At 45.6% G+C, this 24,380-nt stretch overlaps 1 protein-coding gene and 1 long non-coding RNA gene across 2 annotated transcripts in view; one reads left to right on the forward strand and one right to left on the reverse strand.

Annotated features, from left to right (window-relative positions):
- LOC137334843 (uncharacterized) overlaps positions 1-3,088 on the reverse strand; it is a 66,578-nt gene extending 63,490 nt beyond the window's left edge. Inside the window, exons 1-2 of the long non-coding RNA XR_010966256.1 lie at positions 2,754-3,088; positions 1,815-1,948 (exon numbers count right to left, since the gene is read on the reverse strand). This is a non-coding gene — a long non-coding RNA (uncharacterized lncRNA). The remainder of the gene's footprint in view (positions 1-1,814; positions 1,949-2,753) is intronic.
- Positions 1-24,380, forward strand: part of prickle1b (prickle homolog 1b) — a 138,888-nt gene that overhangs the window by 6,665 nt on the left and 107,843 nt on the right. The window lies entirely within an intron of this gene.

Below are 24,380 nucleotides of genomic sequence, written 5' to 3' on the forward strand. Positions count from 1 at the left end.
GCACAGGGGGAAGGCATGACTAATGCTGTCTGTGCATGGGGTTAATTCTGTAATTAAATTTACAGACAGCTGATTCCAGTTTAAAAACAAAAAAAAATGTGGCAAGACAACGTTGCCTTTCAAAGTGAAAAGTGATAAATCGCACTCCTCTGCAGCGTCTCTGCACTAATGAGCTCTGGTAGTAACACAGAGATGTCTGAGACTAAATCATTTTATAATCAAGTGTCTGCACAGAAAACGACTATTCATCTTCATAATGAACAGCGCTGTCACAAGTCAACTTGGGTCAACCTGGCTCATTTCTGCATAAAATTTGACCTGTCAACTGAAAGGACTGTACAGGGTTAATAAATAAACTATTAAAATTAGTGTCAGCTGTAGGGGAGAGCACAGCAAGAGAGTTATTCTTCAGAGTGCCTCACTAGGCAGTTGGGTGGGGAGGGGGACGGAGAGGAGAAGCAGGGACAATGTAGGAGGGAGCGTCCGGAGAAAAGAGGAGGAATTACAAGCAGAAATTTCTCCGATCCTGAGGAATTGTATTTTCTCTCACCTTCCCCCCCCCACCCCCCACTGTCTGTGCAAGATTGCATTTAATCAAATCTGAGCCAAACAGTAAAAATTAGCCATTTCTGGCAATAGCATTTTGAGAGAACGTATCCCTCAAATTGCCAGAGGAAATGGCTGCTTTAATCCGTGCATGTAAGCAATTTTCATAAAATAGGAAAGTACTTCTTTCAGAATATTGTGTGAATTGATCATTGTGGAGGAGGGGCACTGTTGGCCTGAAGTTGTCCGATCTCCAATGTAAACAGGAATATGGCACAATTTGAGGTGAGGTCAAGCTTTGCAGTGTCCTGATACTAGTTCCAGCTGCAGCATCAGTTGGAGCTCAACCAAAATGCAACCGGTGATGGCTGCCCGGGTGCAGTGCGAGTAACTCACGTGTCCCAAGAGCGAACGCAAGTGACTCAAGTTCCTTCACGTCTCCTCCGTAGGACTCAGACTCTGAAACACACCCAGAAGAATGGTTCTGCTGCGCTGGTTCCAGCTGTCAACTGTGACGCGGCGGGAATGTTAACTCTCCCCGCATGGCAACAACGGAGCGGGCAAATCGAGCTACTCCATCTTCCGCTCTGTTCTCGACGATTTCCTATTTTACTGCCAGCGGCCTTGGCGGCGGATGAGGCACCCGCCAGACTCGGGCATAAATGCTAATTGTGGTTCCTATGACAACAGTAGGAGCCCAGTGGCATTTTAACCCTGTCCTGAGTGGGATTATCAGCTCAGTGACACCCTGTCTGAAGGTAGCAAAGGTAAGTACTGCTGCAGCGTAGCAACTGAGCAGATTGCTGGACCACTTCAGAGGACAGTCAAGAGTCAACCATGTTGGTGTGGGACTGGAGTCACATAGGCCAGAACAGGTAAGGACAGTAGGCATCCTTCCCTAAAGGGCATCAGTTGTGTTTTTACAACAATCCAACAACTTAATGGTCGCTTTCACTGAATTCAAATTCTCAAACTGCCGTGGTCAGATTTGAATTTATGGTCTAAGCTGGATTACTAACCCAGTAACAATACCACTACACTACCATACTTTGAACTACTAACGTGTGCACTGAAGGCTATACATTCTGTCCAGGCTGTGCGTTTGTCCCTGTGCCTAGACTGAGTGTGTGTTAGTGGCATAGAACACAAAAGTGTCACATGGTAATTGAGAGGCTGAGAGTGAAATCCCTTTTTCCCAGCACTAATCATTTTGCGTGGGGCTGAACTCCATGTCACAATTTAAATACAGTGCAAAGGAAATGATTTACCTGATAGTTGGTTAACATTCCTAACTTTACGAACTGGCAGCAAAGCGACAAAAAAAAAACATTGAAGAGGGGGGTAAAAAATTCACTGCGCCACACTCTGCGAGCAGCATACGGAACACAAGGAGAGGTTAGGCCTAAAAGAGAAAATATTGACGTAAATGAAGGATATATTTACATGTCTGCTTCTTGTGTGGGAGTAACACATTTTATAGCTTCAGCTACCCTTTGTAAGCGGCCACTTAATCACGTTTATAAATTATGAGATGAGACGCAAGCCAAACTGAGGCCTTTGTGCGTTCAACATTTTTTTTCCTCAAAGCAGGCCAATCAGTCAGGAGGGTAAATTCAAATGGAAAACAGCTTTAAACATGGAAACTAATTATAGAGGAAGTCACTGCGGCACTTAGATCGGGGCTCGAAACACAGACTTTTGATTCTTAATCGTTTTCAACAAAGGGAGCAAGAAAAGCGACACTTTCCCCGCAGACAATGGAATTTGGAGTCGCAGTTCGCATTCAGAATTAGGATGAAATGCTTCACCTGGCAGCTGCTACCTTTAACATTCAAGACCCTTTGTAGATTCGCGCACAAGAGTTTACTGAGCCTGAGGTTATAGAAATAAATCAGTTCTAAAAAATAGGTAGGGGAGGCTACAGTGCCGTTGGTCGCATCTCTCGCTGTTGGCCCCCAGGATCTAAGGGCAGTCAGGCCTGTGCCCTTGTTCAAGACAGCAAGAGCGAGAGAGAGAGACAGCGGGGTGGTGGGGGTGGGGAGGGAACAATGACCTTTTAAGCTGCTACAGATCATTTTGTCACACCACCGCACCTTGTTAGACAATATTGCAGACATGCTCAGCGCTTGCTGTGGATTACGAATCTGTGGGTTAGTGTTGTACAAAAACGAGATTCTGTTGTTACAGTTGCTCTAACGTTTACGCACCGGAGGCTAGTCTCACAAATCATGTCTGGCTTTCTGATTTATAGCACCCAGAGGATCAGTCTCTCCCACTTCTGGTCCACTTTCTGACCGTGCGGTTTTTTTGGCTGAGAGCTGCTATTCTGCAACGTTTCTCCATGCAAAGCAGATTTATCCTGCGTCCATCACCTTATCTGAGGTCCGCATCCCTCCTTTGGCAGTTATGCCCTTTCGACTCTGGTTAGCATTTGCTCAAAACGTTTCCAATTAGATAAATTATCGGCATTGCCTAGCCAACCGTGTGCCAAAGAACATTTCCGAAAGCATTCCAAGAATGAGACTTAATGTAAATGAGGCTATTTCGTTGCATGTGATTCTATAATCCCCACTCTTCACAGGCTTGGGCCTCATCTTTCAAATGGGTTGCAATTAGCTTGGATTTAAATTTTAAAAATTCTAGTTAGTTCGGGAAAAGTAGCCTTTGGACTTGGAAGAAAGTTCTCAGCTCAGCTGGAATTGTTCCAGTGGGAAAAGTGTTTTCCCATGAAGGGTTTTCTGTACTTCAATTGGTTGCTGAAACATAAATGCTGGACTGTGGTGACACAGCTTTGATGAGTGAAAATCAATTTCCGTCAAATGACCGCACATAGCCTGAGCTTTTCTGTGTTTCGCCCAGGTTTTTTCCTTCTACCACTGAAGGTGCTGGCTCTTGCTGGAATATAGTTCCATGGGTGCTAGCTGGCGGGGTATGGTTCATTGAGTGTTAGCTGCTGGGTTATGGTTCCATGGGCGCTAACTGCTAGGTTATGGTTCCATGATGGCTAACTGCTGGGTTATGGTTTCATGAGGGCTAGCTGCTGGGTTATGGTTCCATGGGCGCTAACTGCTGGGTTATGATTCCATGGGCTCTCACTGCTGGATTATGGTTCCATGAGGGCTAGCTGCTGGGTTATGGTTCCATGGGTGCTAGCTGCTGGGGTATGGTTCCATGGGCTCTCACTGCTGGATTATGGTTCCATGAGGGCTAGCTGCTGGGGTATGGTTCCATGGGCTCTCACTGCTGGATTATGGTTCCATGAGGGCTAGCTGCTGGGTTATGGTTCCATGGGTGCTAGCTGCTGGGGTATGGTTCCATGGGCGTTAGCTGCTGGGGTATGGTTCCATGGGTGTTAGCTGCTGGGGTATGGTTCCATGGGCGCTAGCTGCTGGGGTATGGTTTCATGGGCGCTAGCTGCTGGGGTATGGTTTCATGGGCGCTAGCTGCTGGAGTATGGTTCCATGAGGGCTAGCTGCTGGGTTATGGTTCCATGGGTGCTAGCTGCTGGGGTATGGTTCCATGGGCGTTAGCTGCTGGGGTATGGTTTCATGGGCGCTAGCTGCTGGAGTATGGTTCCATGGGCGCTAGCTGCTGGGGTATGGTTTCATGGGCGCTAGCTGCTGGGGTATGGTTTCATGGGCGCTAGCTGCTGGAGTATGGTTCCATGGGCGCTAGCTGCTGGGGTATGGTTCCATGGGCGCTAGCTGCTGGAGTATGGTTCCATGGGCGTTAGCTGCTGGGGTATGGTTCCATGGGCGTTAGCTGCTCTCCACTAAGCTGTCCAAGTGGCTGTTTTTCATGTGTAAAGTCCTGATGTTGAATATTGGCAGGACGCCTGACAGGAGGGGAATGGTTGTCACAGCCAGGCCCAACCCTATTCTCACCCAATGCCCACACAAGCGCATTTGCCAATCGGGATTGATGTTCTCCTCCCTACCAAATTGTAAACCCCCCACCATTATTGCCAGCCTGGCTGAGATTATCTAACACAGCACAGACCAAGGATCAGACTTTTGGATTTTCCTGGTCTGTATGGCTCAGCTACCCAGTGGAAAAGCTCACTGACCGAGCATGAGAGTGTATAGAAAATACATTTAAATAACAGTGCCTGTATATTTTTAAATGAAGATAAAACATATTGGAGCAGAAATCGCTCGCAAAATAACAGAGCTCTCCGTCGTTAGTGGCGAAATGGGGGAGAAAGTTCCGGTGTTCGCACATGCACAGTGAAATGTGGAAATCCGGAACTTTCTCCCAGTGGTTCGTCGGCTATATGACATCTTCGAATTAAAGGGACGTCGCACGCTGCAATCAGGGAAACCATTGAAAAATCACAAGCTTGTTTATCTGCCCAGCTGGAATAACTAATTACACCACCAAACAGGCACGCTTAAAAATATCAGGTCTAAACTAAGTTTTAACAGTCTTAATGACTGCCAAACAACTAAGAATGAACTTTTAAAAATGTGGGGTCTCATTATTCCTTATTTCAATAGTTTTTGGTCACTAAAACTTTTTTTTAAATTACAACATTTTGTTTTACTTTTCCCTTCTGTTTCTTTTATTTAATTCAATTATTTCTTACCCTCTCTTTTTTCACTCTCTATAAATGTTTTTACATTGATTTTAACATTCCAAACCTGCAGAGACGGTGAACGCAGCTGTCAAAAATGTTGCGATCTGATTGTTCGAGGGGAGAGATCGACCCTCTTGCTTCCCCCAGGGTCCTAGCTTCCCCTGAACTTACGCCGGGCTCTTCTCCGCTTCCTATTCCAGGAAGTGGCTGAAGAAAAGACCGCGGTAAGTTAGTGGGTTAGTATAAATCTGTGGAGCGGTGAGAAGTGTTGGTTCGCGTTTCGACCAATTTCTGCCCCATTGACATTCTAGCTGTACAACATGGGGACATTTTATACTCTATTCCTATCTGTGTGTGTGTGTTTTTTTTAACAAATACAGGGGCCCCATTTAATCTTGTTTCCAAACAGGTTGTTATCTGAAACCTTCAGTACATGTTTTTTCTACTTATCTGTCTTTCCATTCAGCTCAAAAGATATGAATTCCATTGATATCTCATTGAAACATATAAGATTCTGAGGGGGCTTGACAGGGTAGAGGCTGAGAGGTTGTTTCCCATGGCTGGAAAGTCTAGAACAAGGGGGCATAGTTGCAGGATAAGGGGTCGGCCATTTAAGACTGAGATAAGGAGACATTTCTTTACTCGGAGGGCTGTGAATCTTTGGAGCTCTCTACCCCAGAGGGCTGTGGATGCTCAGTCGTTGAGTATATTCAAGGCTGAGTTAGATAGATTTTTGGACTCTATGGGAATCAAGGGATACAGGAATCGGGCAGGAAATTGGAGTTGAGGTTGAAGATCAGCCATGATCTGATTGAATGGCAGAGCAGGCTCGAGGGGCCGTACGGCCTACTCCTGCTCCTGTTTCTTATGTTCTTATGATATAGAAGCTAATTATTTCACAGCAGACATCACTCTCTATGTCTGTGCGACGTGTGTACATTTGTATGAACTATTTAGAGAAAAAGACATATATACCATATCCGGACAGAGGGTGGTCATTGGATTGAAGTCAAGTTGACTGATCGATGTAACAAAAATGGGTCTGTGCCCTTTATAGAAATTTTTTTTAAAAGAGCTGCAAACATTTCCTAAATTTAACTGAGGTATTTGTGAGGAAACTCCAGCAAGTGGGTTTTCCAGTCTTGCCAGACTTCTACTGAGGTAATTGCCTGTGTTGTCTGGGCGATTGGTCACGTTTCATGTGCTTTTTGTTATGAATTAATTGCGAAGCCAGTTCGACGGCGTGGACCTGCAACCAGCAGTCAAGACCCTAAACCTCATTACATTCAAGAAGAGCCTAAGCAGGAGAGAGAGGGAGAAAAGGAGAGAGAAGCCCATCATATCATTTCACTGGGCTGCATTCAAACTGAGAGCTGGTGACAGGACAATATTCTAAGAGCAATTGACGCTAGACTGAGGCCCCAGTTGTGCCCCTGCTGAATTTGAAACACTGCAGTATTTGTTATGAGCTCTATTACAGCGCAGCCATGCGGTTTCAAATGCTCAGATAGCCGACCTCCTTATTCAGTAAATTGCCTGTTATGTTCAATTTTGCTTTAATTGGGTGACTGAAAGAAAAACTTTCCTTTTTCGATTCTTAAACTGCGTGTTTCCATTTTCCTGGATTGCCGTCCTGTACCTCTCGCAACTTTCCTGGCCCTGAACAGAAACATCAAGGGCAGGCATTAATGCAAGTGAGATTTTATAGGCAAAGTATAAGGGTGAGATAGAACACAAACTCTGCTATATAAATACTGTGTATATATAACAGTGTTTATTTTCAAAGCTGGGCAGACAAAAACAGACTACCTTATTTAACCAAAGTAAATGAGCATCACTTGAAACGAGTTAGGCTGTTAAAACAGAGAGGCCTAGAAGCTAGGTGTAAGAAACTGCTGGCTCTTCCACCTTGGGGGCCAACGATACGTTCCAATATAAACAGTAGAAGCTCTGCAAATGTCCAAAAGCTCGACACATGGAAATCCAAATGCCAGCCGCATCTTCCATGAGTAGAGTTGGCCAACATTTTCTTCAGCTAATTCTGGTTTGCAAGTACCCGCACGTTAAACAGGGACATGCAAGGAATGGCGGAGACAACGTAACTATCCTAGGACGTGCACATTGGCAATCTTTCCTTTAAAATGTATCTTAGTACTGTCAATATCATACAAGAGCTGTGACCAAGCATAAAGAATTAGGTGTCGGAGGTAAAGGGCAATTCTGAGACTTGGAGCATGAGGAGGAGGTGGACATTACGCATAACTAAACAATTTGTTGGGCATGTCGTCCTCATCCACATCCTCCCACCCCCACCCCAAGTTACCCCTATGTACCACTCCTTTTTTTTTTCTTCCCTTTTCTCTTGAAGGTGTTAACTTTTGCTGGAGTATAGAATCATAGAAATTCCAGACAGAGGCCATTTGGTTCTTCGTGCCTGTGCCTGTATCAGTCCCACATCGCAGCTGTCCACTCTAATTCAATCTCCCTGCTCTTTGCCCATTCCCTTTAATAATTTTTCTACTTCAAGTGGCTGTCTAATTCGCCCACTGTTCGGCCTGGCTGCCCTCCCCCTCCTCACCAAAGTGACCATTCTTCACGTTGGGAGTTAGGCAACTGCGGATGTCAGCAGGCGATTTAACAGCCAATTCTGGTCTCACCAACGTCCACACAAGTACTTTGCCCAGCACGGGTCACCAGTTAGCAATCAAGTCAGGATACCACCAAGGGGAGCATTGGATAGATCAAATCTACAGGTGCCAAAGACGTGGGTAAGGATTGTGGTAGCATGGGAATATGGTAGTGATGGAGGTGGGCAATGTTGTGACTATGAAAGCAAGCAGTCTCAGTGTTGGATAGGAGATGGGTTTGAAGCTCAGCTGTGGAGGCTGAACGGAACGCCCAGGTTTGATACTGTTTAGTTCATCAAGGGAGGAGTCAGTGGCGAGGATGTGCACTTTTGGGGGCTTCAGTTTTATTGGAGGAAATTTTGCCTCATACATACCTTAATCTCAGGGAAACAGACCACCAACATAGAGATGGTCATGAGGTTGAGGAAAGCTAGAGGAGGGGTACAGAATACATATATAGAAGCTGGCCCATGCCTGCAGATGATGTCACTGAAGGACAGCATGTGGAGGAGGAAGATGGAAGGGGGGGCGGGGGCAAGGTTAGATCCTTGGGCAATGTCAGTGGTGAGCATGCAGGGGCAGGAAGCGAAGTCATCGTTGGAGATGTGTGGCTTTGTTGGGACAGGTAATAGTTGGAACTATGCAAGGGCAGTCCCACAGAGGAGAGGCAATGGAGGAGGATGGCACGGCCCAAAATGTCAAACGCCACAGAGAGGACATGGGGGTTGACCCACCAGGGTTACAGTCCAAAGGATGTTGGTGATGTTTTTAATTACGGTGGTCTTGATGCTATGAGCTGGTCAGAAACCGGACTGAAAAGAATTTGAGCAACGAGTTGTGGGAGAAGTGAGCAGGGAGCTGGGAGGTGACAACAAGCTCAGAGACCTTGGAAAAGAATGGAAGGTTAGAAAGGGGTTAAGGGTGAGATTTTTGAGGATAACAACAGTTTTGAAATGGATAAGGGCAGTGACAGAGCAAAGGGAGCCATTTACAATGTTGGTGAGCAGCAGGGCCAGGAAAAATAAATGAATGGAAAGGAATTAGATGGGGAAGAGTTCTTTGAGGCATTGGGGGAAGGTAGCAAATTGGAATCAATACTGGTTAGAAGGGAGGAAACGGAGAGTAAGAGTTATTTCTCAGAGTGGTTGTCAGTGGGTAGCAGCGTCCCACTGGGTTCTATTCTGGGGCTGCTTCTGCTCAATGTGTACATCAATGATTTGGAAATAGAGCTAGAGAGAGTGGTGTCCAAATTTGCATGTGATACTAAAATAGATGGCATAGTAAATACTTCTGAGGGCCAAAGGAAGCTACAAGGAGATATTCCTAAGATAATGGTATTCAATGTCAGTAAATGTGAGATGGTACATTTTGGTAAAAAAAATAAGAATACTAATTATATTTTGAGTATGGAAAGCTGGATGATGTAGAAGGATTTGGGGGTTCACAAGATATTGAAAGCAGCACTTCAAGTGGATAAAGCCATATAAAAACTGTGTTTTATGGCAAGAGCTTTGGAATATAATGGTCAAATTGTAATGGTATATCTATACAAAACCTTAGTAAGGCCACAATTGGAGTACTGTGTGTAGTTTTGGGCTTCACGCTATAGAAAGAATATTGAGACAATAGAGAGGATAGAACACAGATTCACTAAGATGCTGCCTGCTATGAGGAAATACAAATGTGAAGAGAGACTTGAAAAGGAGTAAGGAGATTTGAGGAGACACTTTGTCATAGAGAAAAGTAATTGTGGTTTGCCCTTAATCTTCAGGATAATACTGGAAGTAAGAAGAGAATTTGAGATGAGAGGGAGGTGCAGTAGTGCTTGACTGGCGTGATCCAGACAGATTTTCCAGGGAACAACGAGAGCAATGATGAGATAGGTGCACCCACAGATTTTAGAGTGCAGAATTGGGAGCTGTACTAAGGGAAAGGATGAAGGTGGGAACAGATTGTGACTTGGTGCAGACAAGGGCATTGAAGGCTGAGGTGAGGAAACTTTTTAGCAGGTCAACAGTGACAGTGTGGGTGGAAGAGCTGAGGAGGGAGAATTGGGAGTTAAAAGTGAGTTGGTGGTGGGGCGAGAAAGTTGGGAGTTAAAGAGTGAGTTGGTGAGGAGCAGGATCTTCCAAAGGTAGACGTGAGGAAGTGGGGTTGGAGGCAGGCTGAGAGATATAGGTGGTGAGAGACAAAGTAGTAGTAGTCAGAGTTAGACTTTGTCAGTAAGTTGATTTTGAGACACCGCAGCTTTTACTGTTACAATAATCATATCTTGCTGTAGTTTGCAGAAAAGGGCACAAAACTATTATTGAAGCTGTTGTGTATTTAGGTGCGTATAAAATCTTAGACCTGCACATTGTGCAGTATCTTTCTGACACAGCCTTTGGTCTTAAAATAAGGAAAGTACAGTGGCTGATTTCTCCCCCCTCCCTCGCCCAGTTTTATCATCCCAGCTGCGGCCCTGACTGAGATCGAGCAACCCCCACTGAACATTGGGTGAGGCTAACATTCACTGTCTGGTCTCATATTTTGGGTATGATGTTGGTAACTGTGAGACTGTAATCTAGCAAGGGAAGAAAGAGAAACAATGGGAGTATGAGACAGCAGTACTCACCTGCTTATTGCCCCTTGGCTTTATCGTTGCTCTCAGTGGGGGAAAAAAAAATCGCAGAATTAAACTAAACAACATCCCTAATGGGCTGGGAACAACACCAACATCTAGCGTAATACTAAATATAGACCACGAGGTCACAGGTTCAATTCCCAGTTTGTGTTTAATTCACAGGATAGACACAGATAAGAAGACCATCTGACCCACCTTAGCTCATCCATCCAGAAAATTCCTACAGGCCCTTACCCCCCCTACCCCCCCCCCCAATCACACCAGCCAACTATTTCTTAAATGTTCCAGGGGGTTTCACCTCAACTACTCTACCTGGAAGACCATGCCAGGTGCTGATCACCCTTAGTGTGAAGAACCTCCTAATATCAGTCCTAAATTTTCCTTTTACCAGTTTGAACCCATGTCCCCTTGTTCAACTCTTATGGTTTAGTTCACTGATCTCCGCAAAAGCAACCGTTGGGGTGTGATAAAAGGCCTTAGTGCCACTAGGGATCAAAGGGAAATCAGCTCATGCTCATGATTGCTATTCAGGGACTTTTATGGATCTCCAATGAGGACAGGATTCAACTTGGCTATGATGCCCCCAGGGTTGAATAGCCCATTGACACCCATTGTCTGGAACCACACATGCAGGATGGCCGCTTGGGTGAAGGAGCAGAGAGCTACTGATACCCATGGAACCATACCCTTGGAATAGTCAGCGGGGTAGATTTTCAACTTGGCACCCGGGCATAAAACTGGCATTGTGGATTGGCCGCCAGTTATTGGAAATAAAAATCGGGTGGTTTCTATGATGGGCAGATGATCCACGGGACAGCATGTTGAAAATCTACCCTAATGTTGTCAGGAAAGGAGAGGGGGTAAATGGAAGGAAACTAGAATTCGCTACAGATAAACTGAATGCGAGAGTCCTTGTCTACACGTAATTCCATGGGCAATGGTCATCCACTGGACCCCTACCCAAGTGGCCAATTTCCATGTGTGAGTCTTGACAGTGTGTGTCAATGGACTATTCACCCACAGAGGGCATCACAGTGGAGCCAGATGTAAACCCGATATCCATACAAGTACACTTCCAGCAGTAGTCACCAGACAGCAGAACTTGGTTTATTTTCCCTTCCTTAATCAAACAGCTAACTCAGCAATGAACTGGGAATCGAACCTGGGATCTTCCTGGTGTTCCTAGCTCAGCTACTCTCTAGATAAGCTACTCTCTAGATAATGTTCGTGTTCAAATCCTTCAGTGGCCTCGACCCCTCCCTATCTCTGTAACCTCCTCCAACCCTACAACCCTCCGAGAACGCTACGTTCCTCCGCCTCTGGCCTCATGCATCCTCCAATCCCTTCGCCCCACCGTTTTTTGGCTGTGCCTTCAGCCGTCTGGACTCTAAGCTTTGGAATTCCCTCCCTAATCCTCTCTACCTCTCTTTCCTCCTTAAAACCTACCTCTTTGACCAAGTTTTTAGTCACCCATCCTAATATCTCCTTCTTTGGCTTCGAGTTCATTTTTATCTGATTATGCTCTTTTGAAGCAATTGGAATGTTTTACTATGTTAAAGGTGCTATCTAAATGCAAGTTGTTGTTGTTGTATACCCTGCCGTACTGGAGACGACAGTCAGGCTTCTTCTAGATCCATGACTGAGTACCATGAGCTCTCACATATTATAACGCAATAGAGCTGGGCATCACAGTGACATGAAGAGATGCACTTTCACATCCACACGAATGTTTGTGCAGCATTGTAACAATGATCCAGAGCTGTGAATACTGAACAGCATCAATCGGCTCGCTGAGTTAGCTTTGCATTCTAGATGTGCAGAGTGCGTGTTTATGTGTTTAATTAAATAAATCACAGGCGTCTTCTTTGTTCTGTCAATGTATCCTAAACATTTTGGCAGGATAATATCCAGTGAAATGTACAAGAACTCGCCAAGTGAGCTGTGAGTGGGCCAGAATTCCCCCATGTCACAGACTCTAAGAATAACATTGCCTTGTCTCACTGGTGGTGGGGATCTGGAAGTCACTTAGCCACAGTACAGTGCAGTCTTTTAGCTAGCAAGAGACATTTTGTGCACTGTAGGGGAGGATGAATAAGTGCTGTATGTCTGTGAGATGGATATCTTAACTCCAGGTGACTGGTGACTGGAACCCCTTCAAAACAAGTCAATTCTACGCAGGCCACACAGTGTCACTGAAACAATGCAGCACTGTACTTGCAAAAGGAGAGAACAATTACAAAGGCCTTATCTCAAATATTGACCATGACAACCTTTTCAATTAGGATTTATGTTTGGTTATTGATTAACCTCAATCTACAAATTCTATAGTCTCATACACAAAAAGCAAAATGATTTTGTCACTTTTTTTTTGTAACTCGCCATCATTGGCCCAATAGGTAGAAGATTGTTGCTTATTGTAGCTCAGAGTGTCAGCCTGGTTCACCAAAAGCTCTCTCGCCATCAAGTCTGAAGGATAGGAACACAGAATCTCGGCTGACACTTCCGTGCGGTTCTGAGAGAGCACTGCATTGTTGGAGGTGCCAACAATGATAAGCCGTTAGACCGAGGCCCCGTCTGCCTGTTCACATAAAAGATTCCATGGTACTTTTCCAAAGAAGATTGGGCAGTTCTCCCGGTATCCTGGGCAACATTCATCCCTCAACCAACACCACCAAAATAGATTAACTGGTTATTTATCTCATTGCTGTTTGCGGGACCTTGCTGTGCACAAATTGGCTGCCATATTTGCCTACAAAATAATTACACTTAAAAAAAGTAATTCATGAGCTGTGAAGAACCTTGGAACATCTTGGAAGATGCTCAACAGATGCAAGTTCTTTCTTCATGCTATCTAACCCCCCCAATCCATCTGTCATCCACAACTGAACCTGAAGGGCCCACCAACCATGGAGCAAAGGCTCGCCTACAATTTAACTTTTGTCTCCCTTGCTGGTTCAGCTGGTAGAATCATGTTACTGAGCTGTACAAACCAGGAAGGTTCCAGATTTGATCCCTGGTCTCTGCTCAGTTCCATGATCTTTGCACCCCTGGGATGGTAGGGTAAAATTCAGCTGGGCTTCTTCCACCTGATCGGCGTCCTATGACGCCCCCCCCCACCCAGCTAGCTGTGACACCCTCCCACAGTCAAATAGCCTGCTGACACTCAGGGGTTAAATTTAACCAAAGCTGCCTGGCGAGAAACAGGTGGTTTCAGGTCGGCCTCCCGTTTTACACCCTGCCCAAATTCAATGGAGAGTAAAATCGGGTGGGATGTAAAACTGGCGTCTGACCCGAACCCACCTGTTCCCACCTGACTGGTTAGGTTAATGTTACCCCTTCACTGTCAGTGGGTGAGGAAGCAAAAAAAAAGACTTGCATTTATATAGCGCCTTTCACAACCTCAGGATGTCCCAAAGTGCCTTGCAGCCAATGAAGCATAGGACTGCCATCATTCTACCTCAGCATGTGCTTTCTTAATGGATAAAACCACAAACATTTCCTACAGACATGAAGCCATCAGACATGGGTATGGTGAAGCCTATCTTTAGACTACAATTTCAAACTTGAATTATTGTATTGACATACAGGGGTTCATTAGTTTTTCTGTTGCTTTTTATTTTTTAAAACGTAAACATCTTCATTGCTTTTTTTTAAACCAGGTCTGCATTGGGCATTTTGTTTGTGTTTTTTTTCCCCTTAGCCTCGGTCTTTTCTTTCGTAGCTCTGGTATCTGCATAAGTAAAGCGACAGACACAACATCTGTCAGCCCTTCACCATTTGGCAGAAGGTGTGCCTCTATGCCAAGACACATCTAAAGCTGGGTTTACCCGAGAGGAGCGGAGACACTCCACATGGCTGCATCGCACTGAAGGTCTCAGCTGTGCAAGAGCCGACACTCCACAAAGTACTGACCTACCTCGGCGCACATTAAGTACATCAAATCACTAGTGTTACAGCATCACACACTGGCACCCCCGTGGATTTGTTAACATGTGGTCTACTTCAGAGGTTGTCTTCAAAGTGATCTTTGGTCTACGCTTGCAAGGCAACAGCCCCATGCTGGATGGTGCCTGTGGAACCACACCACTGCACAAGTCAGCAGCAATGGGGGGGTGAAGGGGGTAAGATAGAAGGGACAGAGAATTCAAAAACTACAAGTAGTAGGTGTGTGGAAGTCTGGGAGAAACAAGTGGGCCAGACGACTGCCAATTTAATCCTAAGGAACCAGGCAATAAATGACAAACCTTATCATACATACAATTGGCAAGGAGCTTGCACAGGAAGTGGTGTGTGAAGCGAGTGACTTTGCTCTCCGATTACATATTTTGTGACTGCAATGATTGACTTCTGTAAAATGTAGCTGCTTTGTGTACTGCAAACCGCACGTGACACCTTAGTATTCTAAGAATGCTAAAATGAACTAAAGACGGGAAAAAAAATCCATGTTTTAGACATATTCTCCCAGGCAGCGAAGGGAGGGAATATCTCACTAAGAGGAGGAAGTGCTACACACCATTGCCAGGAATGCTAATTTACTTCAGATACTCTTGAAGGAGTAAAGCCTCAGTCAGGAGTCAGATTATGGATAGGACGCATTTAGTACCACTATTTAGCTTTCCAGTTGAAAAGTCATGTTTAATTACGGGTAAAATTATCAGTGGTTACCCTTGCACCCCTGCAAACATGGACAATATAAGAAGGCAGACGTGATTTAAACCTTTTCAAACAAGGCACAAAGTTACCCTTCCTGATAGCCGTGACATCCATAAATAGTAAACTTGCCTTTTAAGTAACCCCAAACAGGATGGGACTAAAATACTTGGATTGTTATTCTTTTTAAATTTAGCATTTGTTTTTTTTGTGGGGTGGAATTGGGGGAGGGCGGGTGGTTGTGGACAGGGTTACAGACTTTCCTAATCTTTTATGCCTTTATTTGCAGTGCTACAGGGAATGTTGCTTTTTTTCCCCCGATTTCAGATAAGGAGCAGCTGGAATTGAAGCTATAAATTACTTGCATGCACTGAGGTCATTTTAAAAGTAGCCAGCATGAGGTGGCTGGTGGGGGCCGGATTTAATTGCATAGTTCGACGGAGGATAATAAATTATTGCTTTCCGCAGCAGTGACTTCAAACGTGTTGTTGGCCCTTTCTTCCAGCCTGCTCCACTCCAGTGGGTTTCCCTTCTTTGTCAAAAGAGGTGGATTTAAGTGTGATTGATTGAATAGCGACAGTCACATTTTTTGTTTGAGGGCTTATCCATGTGGACTGGAGTCAAAAGTTTTGTTTTTTGGCAAGGGGGAGGAGACTGAATGGTGTGCAGTGCCCACAAGCTGAGCTGGCTGAGGTAACGTACTTGTACCTGAATATTGTTTTTTTAAATCAGTGCTCTTGAAAGCAGAGATTGCAGTCAGCAGGGGGCACCCTTGACAAAGAAACAAGAGTTGCATGAAAATGTGCTGGAACGAGGGCTGCAGCATTTATGTTTCCCATTCGCACAGGGACAAGCTACAACTCTCAAAGCACTAATGGAGACCCACCTAAAGTAGGACCGACTCTTACTGAAATAGTTTGGAAAAGCAGCCATATTTTTCAGTCAAATATTGGAACATCTCAATGGCTGTGTTCAGTGTGTGGTTATGCTCCACCAGACATTACAGCAGTCATACTTATGAAAATTACATTTTAATATCCTGTGGTCATTTTCCACGTTGTACACATAATTTTTATTCTAAACTGCTAAGTCCTGTTTATTTTTTTGCTACTTTTCTCTCTTTCCTCCTAGAAGTGATGCTAAACATTGGTCAAACTCCAGTACTTCTGGTGTGACGGTGACTGCCAGCAGTCTGTTTGACAGTTTCTGGCCAAACCCAATCCTGTCCTCCAAAAATATCGATCCACACACACTCTTCCAGCAGGGGTCACTGGGTAGCAATCAAGAGAAGGAAGTATGGCTAATTTTCCATTCTCTAAAGCTGAGGCCATTTATAGTGCCTCCACTGTTTCATTGCCTGGGGATCAACTAACTCAGCAGTTCCGGGTATCAAACTTGGGATCTTCCTGGTCTGCGAGGCTCAGATTAACCAGCTGAGCAATCAGGGAAGTTCCGCGGCTTTTGTCCACCTTAGTGATGTCCTGCCCAATGTGCCACAGCCCTTCATTGCTCGATGATCACTTGCACCGACCGATATAATGAGGCGGATATTCCTCTTTGCTACAATGGCAGCAGGACACTGGGAGGCCACGCATGGACCCCTTACCCCAGCCAATATCCACGGGGTCAGGCTCATTAACATACCAAGAGCGGGTGCCCAGGACCATTTACGCCAATGCTGAGTAACCCGCTCCAGTCAGGGGAAGGGAGGGAGCATGATGCGGCATTTTACTGCAGCGTATGGTGCAGGGTAAAGATCCGAAATATTTTTTTTTGCATTTTGAATTAGCCGCTTGGACAACCTGCAGTTGATTGCTCTCAGTCAGCCGTGTCTCAGTGGTAGCACTTTCGCCTCTGAGTCAGAAGGTTCTGAGTTTAAGTCCCATTCCAGGGAATTGAGCACAAAATCTAGACTGACACTCCAGTGCAGTACTGAGGAATGCTGCACTGTCGGAGATGCCAATTGTCGGATAAGACGTTAAACCGAGGCCCTGTGTGCCCTCTCAGGTGGACCTAAAAGATCCCATGGCACAATTCGAAGAAGAGCAGGGAAGTTCTGGCCTGGCCAACATTTACACCACGACCAACATCACTAAAACAGATTATTTGGTCATTATCTCATTGCTGTTTGTGAGATCTTGCTGTGTACAAATTGGCTGCTGCGTTTCCTAAATTATAACAGCGATTAGATGTCAAAAGTACTTCATTTGCTATAAAATGCATTGGGACATCCTGAGGTTGATAATTGCGTCTTTTTTTCTTCTCTGCACCAGACAAAGCAGCCCTTTAAAGTTCAAACCATCATCCATGGCTTATGGCAACACAGGATTACAGATTGTACCCAGTGTTGCAAAAGTGCATGATGTAATCCCCTCATTTGCATCTTATTGTAATACACCTGGCCATATTCTGGTAGAAGCATTTTACTCCTGACAACACTTCTGCTGGAAAAGTGGCTTCGGGTGGCACAGCCTGATTTTCATCCCCTGCCCACCCAGCTTAAGCCAATTTGCCAATCTGGCCTCAGCATGTTTTCTCATGTAGCAAAACATCCTGAGGCACTTCACGGGAGTGGGAGTAGGGGGGGGGGGCAGTCGCCAGGGGCAGACACTGACCGGGAGTCAGCCTTGAGTTTTGGGGAGCTGTGTTCAAAGAGAAAAGTTTCAAGGAGGTTTTTGAAGTTGGAAAGAGATGGGGGAAAGCAGAGGGACTCGGAAAAGGAATTCCAGACTACTGGGTTGTGATGGCTGAAGACCCTGCGGACCCGGGATGGGAGAGGGAAGACACAATCGGCCCTAATTGAAAGAGAGGAGGGTTTGAGAGTGCAGAGTTATTTATAAGAGAGAATGTAGCTATGTTGTACTCAGTGTATTTCCCATAATTTATATTATATTGTGTAATAAAAAGGTGACGTTACACACTTTTGGCTGTATTCCTGCCGTGCAGGTCATAATCTCACAGACCTTCAGAAATGTTCATCCAGTATCCCAAAATTGGAAAACCATCAATCTGCAGTAGCAGAATTATAAATATATGCATATAATTATATATAAATATAACTCCAAGGAACTAGAGCTCAACAAAAAAATGATCATAACATGTCAGTCTTCAACTTGACCCACATCCCTTTCTCCTCAGTTTTCTCCTCGAGGTGCTGATTTTTGTTGGTGTATGGTTCCACAGCTCCAACACCTCGCCCAAGGGGCCATTCTTCATGTGTGAACCTAGATTGGGGAATGCCAACAAACTATTTTGCCATGGAGGTTGTCACGGTCACAGCTGATCCCGGCTTCATCCAACATCCAAACGGAAGCACAATCCAGCAGGGATCGGTAGATGGCAATCAGGAGCAAGGAACTCTGGCTGAACCTTTTCTGCCCTGGTGCCAGGGGCCACTGAGTACAATGGTGAGCATCCCACCTGCAGCCCTAGCTGAGACCAAATTTGACCCAGTCAGAGCTGTACTCCCCCAATTTTCCTGGAATAACTGTTTCAAATTCTCAGAACTCAGCCATCCCACGTTGACTTTGAGCGATTCAGGTTAGAATTGACACCACTCAAGGCAGTCTGCCTCCAAGAACAATCTATTCCACATGTGGCGTTCTATGTGAAGTTCACACACTCAGTAGACGTATCGCGGTAATGGTGCAAGGCGCCATTCCTGGTGGGAATCCTCACTAGCAGCAAACGCAGGTCAGAAAATTGGGGCTACAACGTTGAAGCCCAATCTCCATTACCATGCTCACGGCTAGCAAAGCTCCACTCTAAGAGGGCATCGAAAGATCACTCCCATTGCTGTCGGCACTGTATTATTTCCTTGTTTGCAAGCAAGAAATTGATTGTTTTAGGTGTTCTAAAACACCATAGAAAGAAATACGTCTGCCCTATTATACTAGGGACCTAAGGCTATCAAACTGAATGTTAACATTGGATAGCCATGTGGTGAAGGATAGAACTGGAGCCTGGTATTTAGTTGCTTCCAACCTTTATTCACAGAGATTCCCCTTAACACACACACCACACCCTAGCTAAGCTCTCATATAAAAAGGATACAAGAGAGTCCCCAATTGATACCCACCACCTGAATACAATGATATAAATCATACAATTAACACTGAGGTAGCTTGTACTTCATTATACAATGCTGAACAGATGCTGGATGAGATTGTACCCCATTTTCCCGATCTCCATGAACTCTGGTTTCGACAGATTCTGCGTGAAAGTGACAACTCTGAATTGGGAGCCTCTCTGTACAGCAGATCCGTACTTGGACTTCACGTGTCAAAACCGGGTGGTACAGACCGAACTGAACCAAGCCGAGAGATATATCAAAGGGCAATGGGCTCGGTGTTTGGGGAACTTCTGACAGGGCACATCGTCCTAAACTCAGCTCAGCACCAACATTTCTGAATCACTCCCTGAGCTCAGTCTCAATAAAGGAGAGTTTTCATAGAATGATAGAAATTATAGAAATTACAGCACAGGAGGAGGCCATTCGCACCCCCCCTCCCCCCGCCCCCGCTCCCTCCCAGTGCTGGTGCTCCCTCCAGTAATCCCATTCCCTCAGATCATTTTATATTCTTCCTTTTCAAATACTTACCACCATCCCTTTTAAATGATGTTATAGTCTCTGTCTCAATTGTTACCTGTGGTGAAGCATCCCATGGTCCCATAGCCCTCAGTTCAAAAACCTTTCTTCTCCCTTCCCCCTAGGTTCATAAAAGTTTGAATCCTCGGTCCCCTAGGTGCCCATTTGCCCACCAGTGGAAACAATCTTTCTCTGTTTACCCACAGTAAAGTCCCCAGGTTTCACTCACCCCTTTACCGGCCATTCCTCTCTCACCACTTTGCTGCTACTGCTGCTCCCGGCTCTGCAGGTAATGTCTCCCTCTCTCCCCCATCCCCCAACCCCCACACCATTGTCTGCTGACTCCCATTCCCTGACCTCCAGCCCCTCATCCTCAATCCCCATTCTCCAACCCCATTCCCATCTCCCTCTCTCCCCCAAACCACCTTCTCCCACCCCATTCCCTTGTCTCCCGACCCTCATTCCCCAGTCTCCCTCTCTTCCCCCATGTCCTAACCTCCACCCTTTGTCCCCAATCCATCTCCCTCTCTCCCCCGAGCTCCCATCTCCCGACCCCCATTCCCCAGTCTCCCTCTCTCCCCAATCACCCAACCTCCAGTCCCTGGTTTCCCGACCCCCATTCCCCGACTCCCATTCCCTCTCTGTCCCCATTCCCCAGCCTCCCTCTCTCTCCCATTCCCCAATCTCCCTTTCACCCCCAATTCCCCTGTCTCCCTCTCCTCAGAGCCCAAAACCACTGCTTCCTAGCCCTGTACCTCTCTACCCCCACCGGATAGCCCTGTTTCCACTCATGCCTAAGCGGGGGCCGACTCTCTGCAACTCAAGGGGAAAGGGTGACGTCACGGAGCCGGAACCTTCTCTGAACAGTAGCCGGTGACTTCACAGAGCGGGGGTGGGGAGTTTGGACACTACTGCGGCAGGAAATTTAAAGCAGCAGCACCTGGGAGATCCATGCCCCATACCTGGGAAACTCCTGGGCAACTCCTGCAGGGAGGGTTGGCAACCCTAATTGGTAATCAAAATGAACACTTGATAATCTTCCTAATGTAGTGCATGAATCAATCATTCAAATAATTACTATATCCAGCAGGCTTTCTGAGGAGAAAAACATTTATCTTGTCAAAATATTTTGTCTGAGGATCCCTAAGGCATAACTTAATAAGATTCCCCTTTTGCCAATTGAAATGTTTACACAGGGTTTTACAAGGAAACCATGAAGAGCCAAGTTCATTGTTTGCACACAAATTGCAGTCATTTCATTAAGAACCTGTATATTATTGGCAACTGTAAAACTGTAAAAATTGTGCCTCAATTCAGGTCTACCCAAGGAATGTAAATATGAGCAATGTTCACATCTTGTTCATATTTTTTTTTAGCAGAGCTTATTTCAAGCCATCTAATATTGCGTCCTGACCAAACAGGCCAACAAAACTGGCTTGATAAGGCAAAAGGGATGGGGCAACATTCCTCATTCAAATCCAAACCACTTAACTTCTAAAATCCACATCCCCACCCCAGCTCAAAGAAACATTGGAAAAGCCTGGCACTGTTCCAAGTTTCTATTTTGCAACCTTTTTAAAAAAAGGTTTTCCACGCACAACTAAAGAAAAGACTGATATCTGGCTCTATTCTACAAAGGTTAGGAAGAATCTGAGTTGTTTCTACCAACTGATAGTTGAGGTAACAATTATTCTGCTACTTTATCCCAAATGCTGAGTTATCACTCCATGAGCTTCCCCCTTGCCTTCTGTTAACAGCAAACTGCCAGGAGTTTGGAAGAATGAAGTCCAATGGAGACAGGGCTATAATTCTCCAATAATGGGACAGATTTCTGGGTAGTTGCTGTATTCACCAGAATTAAATCCGCAATCACCAGTGACTACAAAACGGATGAACAAACTCCAAATCCAACGGAATGAAGAGGAAGCTCACTCTTTCAGTACTCCCCATCCTGCCCACACCCTCAACTTTTTCCCCACATCTGCTGATGGTACTGGTTCCTGCTGGGGTACACTCATTGGGCACCTGGAGCCCTACAGTACTGAATGGCTCAGTACCACAACACTTGTCAAACTTATAATTGTTTAAAAGTATGCTGCAGTCTTGGGTAAACTGTTGAAATATGTGGGATAATTCACTGCGGTTAGAAAATGGGAACGCTCCCCACAGATCATGTATGGATACCCATTTCTACCAAACTACACAAGTATTGGTTGAGCAGATCAAAGTTTTAGCAAATTATCCCTTTCCTTTCCCAGAATTGTTAAACATTTTTTTTCTTTGGTAAATATCACTAATATTGTAAGATATATATATACAATAATAGGAAGGTAGCAAACATACTGATGGTGTAGAGAGTGAATAATACATACCCATCAAGGTGGTCTAGATTCAGCAAGAGGGGCATGACCATTCTATCCCCATGCATTGTGGATTGGATAAAGTCTTCACGTATTCATAAAGGTTTGAATACAACAGACCCCTTATTCTCAGGAACCTCTATAGCAAATTATAGATTAATCCAAGTTTCATGAGCAGAGGCTAATGTCATAAAACGATGGATAGTGTCAGCAGTGGCTCAAATAAAGGTATCGGGGGGGATTTTAATCCCCCAGGATGGGAGGGAGAGGAGTGGGAGGTGGGGTAAAAATTCCAAAATGGGAAACCTGACCCCAACCCGCCTCCAGTGCATCCATTTTCAACAGAGGTGGGTTGGAGGGGGGGAGGGAGGGGGGGTTGGCGAGCGACTAACCTGCTCTCCAGAGGCAGGTCCCTAATTTACATATTTTAATGAGGCTACGTGTCTCAGATTTTACCTGTGTTTTAAATTTAACGGCTGCGGGCCTGGTTTCCCAAAGGCTTGGGAAACTCGACAGCTGAAGGGAGGCGAGAACGGCCAGATTGAGCTTGCGGGCCAGGAGGAGCAGGAGTGCTTCCCTCTGTTCGCCCAACCTAACCTGTTTCCCAGTCCACCCTGTCGAACCCCCGCGATCGAACCCCCCCTCGCGATCGGAGCCCCCCTCAATCTCTCTGGCCCCTCCCCACCGAACTCTCTGGCCCCCTCCCAATCTCTCCCGGCCCCCTCCCAATCTCTCCATGGCCCCCTCCCAATCTCTCCGGCCCACGATCTCTGCACAGCCCCTGCCGATCTCTCCAGCCCCTCCCGATCTCTTCGGCTCCCCCCCCCCCCCCCCCTCTGACCTATCCACGGCCCCGCCCCCGATGTCCCCCCAACCAACGATCTCTCCCTCCCTCCTCTCCACTCTCTGGCTGCGACCTGATACCCCAGGCCTTCCCGCCCGACAGCCAGCCATCCTCTCAATCTGGCTGACTGCGGAGTCAGGTCCTGCCGTTAGATTTGGTAGGAGCTCCGGGAAACCCGTATTTCCGTGTTTCCCAGCCTCTACACATCCCCCCCGCTCCCTCCCCATAAATATCAGGGCCATCATCTTGCCTCAAGCATTAAATATATAGAGAAATAATGAATAAAAACTGCCTGGGCTTACACTCAAAGAATGCACTATGGCAAGATCGCCGGCTGGGGAACCATAAGCTAGAAAAAACTCAAAAGATGGGGATATTGAAGGCGCTTAGGTCGTAATGTAGGCCATCCAAAATTATGGAGAAAAATGAGTGCTTTTCTTCCTGTCACATCACATTTATTTTCACTGACAATCACCGTATTCTGGAATAAAATGTAATATCTCTGTGTGTATCGCATTGTAAAAATGAAACAAAATTTTTAATTTTAATAATTTTGCAATCTACTTCACCATTTTCAAAAATAAAGTATTTCGTGTCAACAGTGCATTATTTGGCTAGCCTATTGTTTGCCCCGTGATACCAGCCCAGGATTATTAAGACACCAATATATATTTATTATATATTTCTTTTAAAATTTTCAACATCCTCTGGATAGACTGAAGCAATAATCCTACGACAAAGCCGAGGTCAGGGACACTGATCTACAATGACTGAATAAGTCAACTTTTATTTTCATTATATTGGTTCCAGGAATTTTTCCTTTGTGTTTTAGGTGTCATGTTTGGCATTTCTCCTTCTTTTTCCCGGAAAACCAATGGCCACGATTCCACTTGAAGTTGGTCGTGTCTGCTAGTTTCTGCTGTGCAACTTGACAGGAGTTGCACAGCAAACAGCTCTCCATGCTGTCTGCTCCTTTCTTTCTGTAAGTCAGGAACTTGATCCAAGTTCCACACATCACTTTACTAATTAATGATGGGCAGGTAATATGAGGGGCCATAATAAACCAATTCTGCAACACTCAGAACTGGGGAGTGTATGATGCAGCAAGTTGGAATATTAATATGGATCACTCCACGGAATATTCAGGATCACTCCACGGAATTTGTTTGGATTTGTTCAGCTCCATGCCTTCTCTGTTAGTCCAAGCACTCAGGCACGCCAGCAAATTTTTCATTGTCTTGCTTTAGAAGGCAAGGGGGGGGGGCGCAAGAGAATGGTACGTGGAATGCAGTAAGTGTGGCATGTGGTCTGAGGAGGACACAAAGCAAACAGGATGAGATGAGAGCTTCAGCTGGTAGAAAGATTCAGCATCGAATCTGCTGCTCACTGAACTCAATTGGGGCAGTGATCAGGGTCCTACATCTGACCTCAGTGCTGCTGGCTCAGGGAGAAGAAGTAAAAATCAGCCAAGGTTGCAACTCCTGCTATCCAGGCTGATATCATGTTGCGTCAGCCATGGCTCAGTGGTAGCACTCTCACCTCTGAGTCAGAATGTTGTGGATTCCA

The sequence above is a fragment of the Heptranchias perlo genome, chromosome 18, assembly GCF_035084215.1.
Source record: "Heptranchias perlo isolate sHepPer1 chromosome 18, sHepPer1.hap1, whole genome shotgun sequence".
Classification (NCBI taxonomy): domain Eukaryota; kingdom Metazoa; phylum Chordata; class Chondrichthyes; order Hexanchiformes; family Hexanchidae; genus Heptranchias; species Heptranchias perlo.